Consider the following 12,755-nt stretch of genomic DNA (forward strand, 5'->3'; position numbering starts at 1 on the left):
AATTAAATATACATATGAGATAGGAATAAATATTAACAAATATAAATAAATATTAACAAATATAATTAATATTAACAAATATAAATTAGTATTAACACTAGTATTTTTAAAAAATATAATCCGGCATCTGCATTTTTTGGCTTGGGGGGGATTTTTCTCCCTACTCCCCCCTCCTCCGCTGCATACGCGCCTAATTATTATTTACACCTTAAATGAAAAAGGAAGAACTGTATTGCTGCCACCATGTTATATGATGACCTGAGAGTAGATTTTAACTTGAATCATATTGTACCTTTAACTTTATTAACCCTTCAATACTCCGGTGGGGTGTAGGAAACCCTAGGCATGCTGGAAATGATATTGCATAAAAACGTTTAATTATCATGATCTGGATTCTTCAGTAGCTTCATCAAATATATCTTAGAATCTATATTCCAAATTTCACATATTTTGGTTGAGTAGTTTTTAACATATAAGCATTTTGTGACTTCTTGGGGTTTGTGAGACCCCACCGGAGTAAATTCGTAATTTTTTTTAAAATTTTTTTTAAAATATTTTATAATTATAAATATATACCACTATATTATAAAATTTATTAAAACGAAATTTGAATATAACATATTTTGAATGAGATATATGAAATTGAAAACACAAATATTTTTTCTGGTGGAGTTATTTTATGTTATTTTCTCCAACAAACTCATTTTTTAAATTATTTCTATCATCTACTATGATTTTTGCAGATTCTGAAAGTAAATATATATAAATGTAATTTTTTTTTTGAGGTGATTTGGATAATATAATTAATAGTGAGGATGAAGATTTTATGTATGATAGTGATCATGATACACAATCTGAATTAGATGAAGAAGAAGATATATTAGCTGAAACAGATAATAAGCTTAAGTATTATTTAGGTAAATATAAAATCATTTATCATAGTATATTTCTCTTTAAAATTAGCTAAAAATAAGGTTACTCAATGGAAAAAGGATTTTCCCAATCAGAGAATAAGAACTCGTCAGCAAAATATAGTTATTGATCAGCCAGGAGTAAAAGAATATGGGAAATTAGCTGACACTCCAGAAAAATGTTTTGACTTGTTCATAACACCAAAAATGATTGAAGAGATAATTTATCATACCAACTAAAAATTAAAATGTAAGTCAAAATTATAATCAATATGAAAGTTCTACAAAAGAAGTTGATATAATTGAATTCAAAGTAATATTGGAAATTCTTTATTTAGCTGGAATTTTTAAATCTAACCATCAAAATATGTCTGATTTATGGAAATCTGATGGGTTTGGAATTGATATATTTAGAGTAACAATGCCTCTTATAAGATTCAGATTTCTAATTCATGCAATGAGATTTGATGACATACTAACAAGATAAGAGAGAAAGGTGGTAGACAAAGCAACACACATTAGAAATATTTTTCAAGATTTTGTTGGCCACAAATCTTATACAATATCAGAATATGCAACCCTAGATGAAATGCTTCCAGCATTTCGTGTTAAATGCCCATTTAGACAATACATGCCAAACAAACCATCCAAATATGGCATAAAACTATACTCCTTGGTGGATGCCAATATATACTGGAAATCAACCAGAGGGACAATATCAAATAAGTAATAAACCAGCAGATGTAGTCAATAGATTAATTCTTCCAATATCTGGTTCAGGTCGCAATGTAACCATGGATAATTGGTTTACAAGTTATGATACTGCATTAAGCTTACTACATACACACAAATTAACATTAGTGGGCACATTAAGGAAGAATAAACCACAAATTCCTAATGATTTTATATTAACAAAGGGGAGGGAAATCTATAAAAGTATATTTGGATTTATGTTCCAAAAAAAAGAAAAAATGTCATAATACTATCAACATTTCATCATAATAAAAATATTGATAATAATAACCAACAAAAACCTGAAATCATAACTTTTTATAATATGACTAAAGGTGGTGTAGACATGGTTGACCAAATGACAGAAAATTATTCAATTTCAAGAAGGTCATATAGATGGCCCTTAACCATTTTTTATACTTTTTTAAACATAACAACCATAAATTCCCATATTATATATACTGCAAACACAAACAAAACAATTACTAGAAGTAGTTTTATTAAAAAATTATCTATGGAACTTATTACTCCCCATTTGGAAATAAGAAAAAATTGCCTCAGATTGCCGCGAATTCTAAAAGAATCTATTTACAATATATTAGGCAAACAACAAAGTGAGAATATTAAGTCTTCAATAGGAAGGTGTGGTGTGTGTCCTAGAAAAAAGGATAAAAAAACTAAATATTTTTGTCAAATATGCAAAATAAATTTATGTTTAGAACACATTAATATTTTATGTAACAAATGTTTAGATTGTCAAATTTAACATATTTCAATGTTCAATATTTTTTTTATATTTGAATTTATCAGTGTAACTTTTTTTTAATATTGAAGAATAAAGATCCATGTTATGAATTATCAGGATTATATGATGGATAAGTTATTTTTTTTAATTTTTAATTTCCAATTTTAAAAAAGTAAGCTTTTTTTTAGAAAATTTTGGCACAAATTATAATTATCCTCACCATCTTTAATCTAAACTTAAGAAATAAAAATAAATAAATATTTTATCAAGTTTAAGGTTAGTTCTATCTTATATTCAAATATTAAATCAAAATAATGAATATAACTGGACATATATACATTTGAAATTGGGGTCTATTAAACCCCAATGTCATTTTTTTCACCGGAGTATTGAAGGGTTAATATAAAATGTAATAATCACATTCTAAATCATGAAAAATATATTCATCGTCATCATAACATTAATTTATACACAAACAATCAAAATATAGCTTATATCTTTTTTGTATATTGTAATCGTTTTTAAATCGAAATAAATAATAATATAACTAAATTGATTTCATTTATTTTATATGTAACATTCCCTTCTAAGATTACTTCAAAATGCGTGTCTAGTTAAGTTTTGTGTTCTGATTGCCATGAACATGATATTGATTGTTCTGCTCGTGGTTATAATTGTATATCATTTATTTTTAATTATAATAATACATGTATGAACTAGTACAGAAATAATACGAATTATTCATAATAATTGCCATACGTTGAATAAAATGATAAATCACAATTGATTAATTACAATGTCATGTACTATTTATAAGCTGTTTTTATAAATATTTATATACGTTTTTGAATATCTCGTCTTCATGACGCAATCTATAAACCGTTTGGGTTTATTTTCCGTTCTTTCCTAACTCGGGGTTATAATATTATTTACCATATCATTTCCCTTTCTAAAAAATATTATAGTATAGTATAGGAGTCATCTTGACCATTTTGAGGATGCTTGAATATATCAGCTGATAATCTTTTAAACTTGGTATCCAAATATCGTCTTATTATGCTATCTCCTCAATTCCATACAAAAGGTAACTTTATTTATTTTTAATCGTACCTATTCTCCCACTTATTTTCTCCAAAAACAACTTTGTACCATATTTTTTTCATGGCATCTTTTCCTTTATAATCTATCTACGGAATCATGTCAGCAATATAAAATTTGCAATCTAATTTTTAAATAGTTAAATTTTTACGAAATCATACTGACTTTATTATCGTTATTAACAAGTAAAGATTTCAACAGATGCCACTTTGTCTTAGTCATATAAGTTAACATAACCAGGTGAAATACCTGCGTTGGCCTTGGTTGCTGTAATTAAACAAAAATATCTCTGATGCCATATATCCACGTCCGCCTTTCTTTCCTTATTATATTTCCTATTCAATTAGAACGTTTGAATTGATGGTGGTGGCTGAAGCTAAAAAATATTTTGCTATAGTCACAACAAAATTTTTCAAACAATTTACTCTGGTAAAATTAGTGTTATTGTCCATGACAATGTGAAGTGGTATCCAAACAAACCTATTGCTTTCATAAGCTCTTTTAATCTCTCAGTGGTTATAAATTTAACTGGAGTAATGATAGTATATTTTCTGTAAGATCAACTATTAACTAATATTTTTGTTAGAATGGACCAGCGTAGTAAAATAGTATTTAAATTACGCGTTCAGTCGCCATGTTTTTTGAGAAGTCATAATTATTTGAAATGGCTTTTCACATTACTTTTACTATAATGTCTAAGCAATTTAAAAGTTTCAATTATTCGTTCCACTGAACTAATCCTCTTTATGTATGTATTATCTCCTTATTTCAATAATTTTAAAGCTCTTTTGATGTTAGTTGTCTACCATTATCATTTGCAAACTTTTTAGGTAAACTCGACCGGGCGCAATTTCACAACCTTATATTATTGTCATCAGAGTATTGGATTTAATATTTATGTCGACCTATTAATTGCTTATCTTCACTAACGAAATAGAAATTTGATTTAATATTATTTGCATAACCCTTTAATTTTTTAAAATTAATTTTAGATTTTATCCCAGTTGCTCTGGAAGCAGAGGAAGAAATTTTGGAAGAAGAAGAGGCTGTAGTGGAAGAAAGTTTAATATTTATATAATTTTATCGGATATGGGGTAAAGATACATAAATTGGGGTCACTACGAAAATAAGTTTCATTTTTTAACTAATTATTTTTTACAAGAATATTAACTTAATTATTAATCAATTTTTTAAAATCTTCCTGTGCTAAAATTTATAGAAAAAAAATATGAGAATTAGGCAAATTATTATCGTAATATTCAATATTTATAATAATAGTTTTATTTATTACCTCATCCAAAACTAAGTTCAAGATATTCCAAATATTCATTTTATAATAATATTCGAATCAAATAATATTTAAATCGAAAACCATCATTTATATAATTGTTATACTAAGAAATAATTTAGGAAATACATAATGGGTAGCCGTTTAAGGAGGTGGCTATGTGATGTTTGTTATGGCAGGCAGACGGGGCACATCGGATAACAAGTTCAAAATTCCTATTCTATATAGAGAAATTTTGTCCTATGATAGATTAATAATTATGATTTAAATCTATGGACAAGAAATATATCCCTTATGTCAATTTATAATAATTTTATACTAAAAAATATTTTTTACACCCTCGATAATAATATTTATTTTGGTATTTTTTATCTTGATTAGTGATAATAATCTTAACTTTAAACAATATATCAAAAAGTTTAAACAAGAATTTTAAGCTGTGATATCACACGATTAATTACAATATTAAATATTATCACTAATCTAAACTTGTGAAACGTCGAGCCAAGTCATTTAAACCGACCATTTATTTCAAACGAATTATAATTTTATTAATTTAAAGGAGAGTTAAAGCTAAGCTTAAAAAATGTATAATATAAATTCATCCCCAAACTTGTTTTTTTTAATTTTTAAATTTTATTTTAATAATATTGATATTGGTATAATTTAAAAAAAATATTAAAACACTAAAATATTAAAACAACTATATAAAAATATGTAAAAATATTTAAAACTCAATAAAAATATATATTAATAGTATGAAGGGTCTAAAAAGAGCTTAATTTAATAATGAAAATGTACCTAAAAAAACAAGTATAATTGTGTTTAAAAATTTCTATTTTAAGTTTTTGTTTAAGATATAAGGATTCACGATATTCTTTTGTTATGCTTAAAAATTTTTCGTGATAAAGTTTTTTAAAAAATATATGTAGACTGTGATAAATTGCCGTTAGTTGAAATGACTATTGGCTGAAATATAAAGTTATTAAATTTTGAATATATTAATTTTTTTATTTTCCCCACAAGAGGAGGTTTTTTTAATTGATGAAGGAAAGGATGATACGCAGGTTGCATCCCAAATAAGGAATTTACCATTGGACTAGGGGGTGCAGGTTAAGCCGTCGGGTCTAAGGCCGTCCTGTAATGAGAGGTTGGTAGGTTCAAGGATGTTGGGTATTTTAGCCTTATTAAAAGCGTTACGTATGATTCTATTAATTGCTTTATGCCGGAGATGGCGACCTTGGCTCCTGGTGCAGTTTAGACCGTGTCTGGCGTTAGGTTAAACGGGTAGGCTGCATTGGTGGCAAGAGTGTGAATGTGTAAGCGAGCATCCAAGTCTAAAGCCCATAGTAACTCTCAGGTGGTCATTGGTTAAGAGATTATCTAAGGTTTGGCTTAGAAGTGCTTCTAGTCATTCATGCCCGCCGTATTTATCGTTGTTTTGTAATAGTTGTATATCGCATTTCGGTAGGGTTAAGACTATTTTGTAATTTTTTTTAGGGGTTCAATGGTAGATTTGTTAGAGATTTCGGTAGGAGTCTGGGGTAAGTAGATTCCATCTTTCATTGCTGCTGAAAGAAGATCATCATTGGGAGTTATAAATGATGAGATCGCAAAATTGAGCGATAGGCGATTTGATATAAATAGAGAAAGGGAAAGTGGTCCTAAGGGGATCAAGTCGATACCACCTAGTTTAGCAGGTAATTGGGCTAGCTGCCAATTAAAGTATGATAATGAAAGGTTGAGGATCCTTTCTATAAAGGTCTTTAAGCGAATATTGTGTTGAATGAAAAATTTTGAAGAGGTGAATGAGGAGGATGAGTGGAAGAGATGTGAGATTTTGGGTGGATATAAAAACATTTTTAATAAGTAAAAAAGCTGGTGCGATGGAATGTGGTTGATAAACATTTCTAGGTTTTGCATCTCAGAAAAAGTTTTATCGATAATTTTTCGGATATATTATTATTAAGTAATGTGGAGCTCAAGAGTTGGATATCTTCTTTTTCGATAATAGTGTATTCTTTAAATAAATCTGAGAGAATCTCGGGATTGAGGAAATAAATTTCTGTTTTAATTTTATTTAATTCTAAACCTATTTTAGAGCATTCTCTTTCGAGGTATTTAAGGGCTTTGCTTATATGATGTGGATTACCCCAAAGGGTGCCATCATCAAGGTACCATAGGTTTAGGTCAAGATCAAAATCAAATTTAAGATCATCATATTATGGATAGCTAAGCAGAAAAGATTAGGGCCGAGGGGGTCGCCCTATTGTACTCCCTTTTCAAAGTATATACGCTACCATTAAAAATGAGGGAAGTGCTATTGTTATAGCAGATATATATGAAGCGCGAGTATTAGGGGAAATTATCGAAAAAAGATTCGAGTGCCGAGGAACGTGAAATTGTATTGAAAGCGTTCTTAAAATCGATTTTGCATAAAACGGAGTTAATTGGTGGATGTTGAAGGTAGACTCGTAGGCAGTGAGAGGCTACATCTACGCCTCCTTTAGTTCCGCATCCTAATTGGTATTTGCCAAGCAGGGAATGAGTATCGGATTTCATTTATTTTTTGCTATAACTTTAGCTATCAGGCGTCTGAAAAATAAACCGATTGCGATTGCGGATGCCACCATTAGGTTTTTCAAAAGCAATCAAGTTAGCTCCATATATAATTTGATGAGCTTATGTGGGAATATCTTATTAGTTATATTATTAAGGAAGTTGGTAAGTGAGTTAAAAAAATTATCGGAATTATGAGATTTTAAAAATGTTTGGAAGTAATAAGGTCTATAGACATCCGGGTCAGCTGCTGAAAATTTATTAAATTCAGTTATTGTATCGCGAATATCTTGGTTTGTAATTATGAATGAGGGGATATTAAGGTGGGTTTGGTAAGCCAGTATAAGAGGCACGTGGTGAAGAGATTTTAGGTTGTTAAGGGTCTCGTCGTTAGATGGGGCGAGTTTTGTTTGTGAAGAGATTAATTTTTGTTCACCACATATGTCACCTTCATTTATTTTTTTGGAAATTTTGTTGCAGATATTACTGAAATTTTCATAGAAGTATTGGGATTTTTAACGTATTCTAATAATGTTAAATTTTCCAAATTTTTGAGTTTGATCTTTGCACATTTTTGCTGGATACAGCCTAGGAAAAATTATATTTATAAAAATTTAGATTTCTCCGGAGTTATTTTTGCGTTTAGAAATATGTAATATATTTATATAATCTCCATTACAGATGCTGAACATTTGGATATACTAATTCTAGAACCTATGTCAATGTAACATGCTTTATAAGTGCCTTTGAGAGCATTATAAAGGAATTAAAAATATCTAGTTCATGTTTGATAGTTTATTACCCTATATTCTTTAATCATTTTGGCAACTACTTAAAAGTAACGAAAGCACAAGTATTATAAAAAGTCAGCCAAACATAACTCTGAAACTTATAATAATAATAATTAGTATATTTTTAATATAGGCGGACTGGGAGACTTAAGGTCCCATGGGTCATTTAAAAAAAAACCCCATAGTTGGAGGGTGCCCCCTCTACAAAACCTATATTTTACGGAGGCCCGCTTTTATCCAGCCTGCTTCTGGGAATTATATGATTTTACAGAAAATCTACTATGCTATATCAATAATTAGAAGAATTCCTATCTTTACAATATTCATGTATGATCCATATAAAAGAATTACGTCCTTTGAGTTTGAATGCATTATTCTTCAAGTTAATTTATAAACTTTTGTTTTCAGAATTATTATACTATTATTTAACTCATTTAACGGCCGTCAAGTTACACCCTTTGATATAAAATAATCTCCCATATTTTTCATATATTAGGGTATATTTTTTATTTTTTCATGGACAACTAAATTTTTTCTGTTATATATGTCTATATGGATATATTTTCTTTATTTTTAATTTATATAGTAGGAAAACTGTTGAATATAACGGGGAATAATAAATGGTGGGGAATCATAGATTGTAATATCTGTAAAGATGATTAGAAAAAAAATTAGTTAGCAAAATTTTTATATAATAAAAAAATAAAATAATTATTATATACTCATTATATACTCATTATATAAATAATTATATTTATATTTAAGTATAAAATATAATTAACAAATCTAGAATATATTTTCATATTATAAAACTATCACAATAACTTTTTCAAAAGTAAAAAATATACATTAATTTTAATACACAGTACATCAATTTGAAAAATGTAGAATAATCATTAAAAAAAATATATTATTGATGAAACAGTTATATAAATGTTAGGAATAATCATCTTGTGGGATGAACCCATGAAGCTAAAGAAAAAGTTTTCACCAGATTCATCATAAGCTTACGAATGTAAGAGCTAAGTTGCGTGAAAAAAGCCCGATTCCAAAATGATAAGGTGATGGAATCTATAGGAACGAATGTTTCTTGCAAAATTTCTGAATATTTCGCTATTTATAGTTCCTCTTTTTTCTCAAATATGTTAAGTACTTGATTGAAAGGAGATGGATCAATGCACGAGTAATCCCAGACCAGGAATTGACCTCGCTTCTAGGGAATTTGAGAAATCCCATCTGGAAGATTTCCATCACTGATCCCAAGGCTCTGAAGATAATAAAATTACATAAATTATTTTAAACAATTCGACCTTTATAGGAATGTTAATGATGGCTTATCTTCCATAACCCTCTATGGAAATTCGGTAACCAGATCAAGTGTGTGGTTGGGTTATTAAGTAGTATAATATAATATTTTTAAAAAGGAAGCAAAATAAGTATATATAGTTGTTAATGCAATAATTGGCTGTTAGTGAGCTTGATCCAATAATAATATATCGTTGAGCAGGACTCAAAATCTATAGCATTTGACTAAATCTCTTTCTGCCGCAAAAGGTTTGGCCTTACAATATTGGAGTATAATTTAATCATATATTTGCATATACCAACTTATAGTTGGCGAATATCTTCTCACTTTACCTTTTCATAAGGGAATTGTGAAAAAATGAAATTAAAAAGAGACTCTTATTTGGCAGGATTATCTAGAAGCTTTTTTTTTTTTATTAATGTCAATGAAAGAAAATTATTTGAAGAAATATAATTTAGTGAGATTCTAGAATATTTGCCCAAATGTTTACCATTAATATGCGCAAGTTTAGCTAACCTTAGAGGTAAGGCACAACCTTCAGTAAATTTTTTTTCTTTCCAAGGGTTAAAAACCGATTTAGAAATAAATGTTCAATCATTCCTTATCATATGAATTCAAACCATAAGGTCTACTACCATTTTATCATAACCAAAAATTTTTTTTGGCCATTAATATCACATTATAAAAACATCATTAAAATTTAAGTGTTTTAACGATAATTAGCAATATATATATTTAAATGGAGCAATAACATAAAATATTATGTTGGAATAGCATTTTATTGTTTTAACTGAGTTTGATCATAATTAGTGTATATAATATAACTCCCTAACTTTTTTTTACTTAAAAAATAATTTTAATAAATTAACTTATATTTTGAATAGAGAAATATTTCCGTTAAGATGTTAGTCAAAATTTTTCAATAAAATTTAATAGTGTTAGGATAGGAGGAGGGGGGCGGGAGAGGTTGGGTTGGCAAGATATAGTTTGATCTACCCCAGTCTCATCTATTTTAATTTTGAAACGACTGCTTGGTACAAAATAACAAATTTTCGTTTTTTTTGAATTGTCTTTTGAGCAATTATGATAATTCACATTATTCAATTCTACCTTAATAAAAATACTAATCAGATGTAAAAATCTTCTTTAAAATAAACGAGATTTTGATCTTTGAGATTTTTTAAATGAAGATAACTAAAGAAATATTTTTATATTTTTTGAGGGAATTTTTTAAAGTTAATTAAATTTAATTGATAAATAATCTAAATAATTGATGCATTAGAATTTATTGTTATGCAAAATTTTGAAATGAGGAATTATTAAGTTTTTAGTTAATAATTATTTCAGAATAATTATTTAAAAAATTATAAAAAATGTTTTCAGATTATACTCTTATAGTTTTAATTAATTTAAAATGTTAACAGTCGAAGGAGTTGATCAAGGTAAGAATATTTCTTCTAAGATTATCCATTTATCTTAAGAAAATATAATAACAAATAAGTAAACAAAATGTAACTTTAATATAAATTTATGAGTTATTAATTTTCTTTTAAATAATAATTATATATAATTAAACAATTGTTAATAGGTGTTAGAAGAAAAAATTGCTGATATGCCTAAATTAATTTATAAAAACAAATGAGAGGGCGAGGATGAAAACAAAATTTAACTTTGAAGAAAATTTATCGAGAGAGGAAAGGATAGTTTCAAAAGATTTTATACAAAAATTTCAATTAGAAAAGGTATAAACATGGGGATATACATTATTCATTAATCTTACCTCAATTTTTAAAGTTTTTAGGTGATTTGTATTTCAGATTTATTTTCAAAAATGGGGTTAGATAATTGTTTTATATTTTTAATTCTAAAAAGCGGTACAAGAAGTTGCTCCAGGTAGAAAAATTGCTTTTATAAAAAATTACACCTATACCATTAAGAAAAATATGTAATAAGAGGCCGAGACAGAAGACAAAATATAGTTTTGAAATAAATTTAAGGAGAGAGAAATGGATAGTTTCAAAATTTTATACATCATAGTTTCAATTAGAAAAGGTATAAATTTGGCGATATACATTATTCATTAATTTTGCCGTAATATTAAAGTTGTTAGATAATTTACTTCTGAATTTTTTTTAAAAATGTTTAATAATAAATTTTCAAATTATATTTATGTATTTTTAATCAAATTGACAACAAGTGATAGAAGAAGTTGCTCCAGGTAGAATAATTTCATTTTATGAAAAATTATTACCCATATACCTTCAAGAAAAAATTGAAGAAATAAGAGGACGAGAAAGCAAACAAAATTAAAATTTTACATATATTTATGGGAGAAAAAAGTATAATTCAAAATATCATATTGAATGCTGTGAATTTTAATTGGATAAGGTATAAATATGACGATATACATTATACATTAATTTTGCCGTATATTAAAGTTGTTAGATAATTTTTACAAAGTTTTTCAGATAATATTTATGTATTTTTAATCAAATTGGAAACAATTCATAGAAGAAGTTGCTTCAGGTAGAATAATTAATTTTATAAAAGTTTACCCATATGCCCAAATAAAAGGAGAAAGAAAACTTAGTTCTGAAATAAATTTAAGGAGAGAGGAAAATAATAGTTCAAATAGTCAGATAGACGACGGTATATATATGGTGATTTTTGTCTATCAGCATTTTTTTGTATCTCAAATTTTTTTTAAGAATACAGATTTAATAAATAAATGCCCAAAATAGTTAGACCTATACAGGTTTAGGAGATGTGGCAATTTAGTCATTAGTCTGCACATATTCTTAATAAATATATGATATTGATCAATAATTGGAATATAAGTCAATAGTATCCAATATTTTGTGTTTAATATTTAAAAGAATAGTATATTATAATCTAGGAAATTTTTTTTGGGATAAGAGGGGGGACTTCGGTTAATTTTCGACCTTTAGAGGCCCGTATCTCAATCTATGTTTGGAGTTGGCAGGCTATATTATTTTTTCTTAGTTATAATCAGGGTTGCCAGATATCCATCTTTTAGCGTAATCTTCCTATTTTTTTTCTTTAGTTTACGCCAAACTCCCGAATTTATAAGCTTTCTCTCTATTTTTGTAAATAAAATTGTCCTAATTTTATTTTAAATTTTAATTTTAAAATATAAAATAATAAAAATAACTTAACCAGAAACTTACTATCATTTTTTATTTTAATTAAATTATCTTTATCTTTCTATTGTTAATTAGATATTTTCATTAAAATTAAGTAATAATCACGGGAGAAATATAAAAATTATATTTTTGAATTATAGTTAAATTCTCCCTCTTTTTGT

At 27.2% G+C, this 12,755-nt stretch overlaps 1 long non-coding RNA gene across 1 annotated transcript; it reads left to right on the forward strand.

The window, feature by feature from the left end:
• Nucleotides 1-705: 705 nt before the first annotated feature.
• LOC135930486 (uncharacterized) lies at nucleotides 706-1,142 on the forward strand. The gene is made up of 3 exons (XR_010572786.1): nucleotides 706-752; nucleotides 811-917; nucleotides 964-1,142. It is a non-coding gene; the product is annotated as an uncharacterized LOC135930486 (long non-coding RNA).
• Nucleotides 1,143-12,755: the final 11,613 nt, after the last annotated feature.

The sequence above is a fragment of the Gordionus sp. m RMFG-2023 genome, chromosome 5 (genome assembly GCF_954871325.1).
Source record: "Gordionus sp. m RMFG-2023 chromosome 5, tfGorSpeb1-WG-v2, whole genome shotgun sequence".
In the NCBI taxonomy this organism is placed as follows: domain Eukaryota; kingdom Metazoa; phylum Nematomorpha; class Gordioida; order Chordodea; family Parachordodidae; genus Gordionus; species Gordionus sp. m RMFG-2023.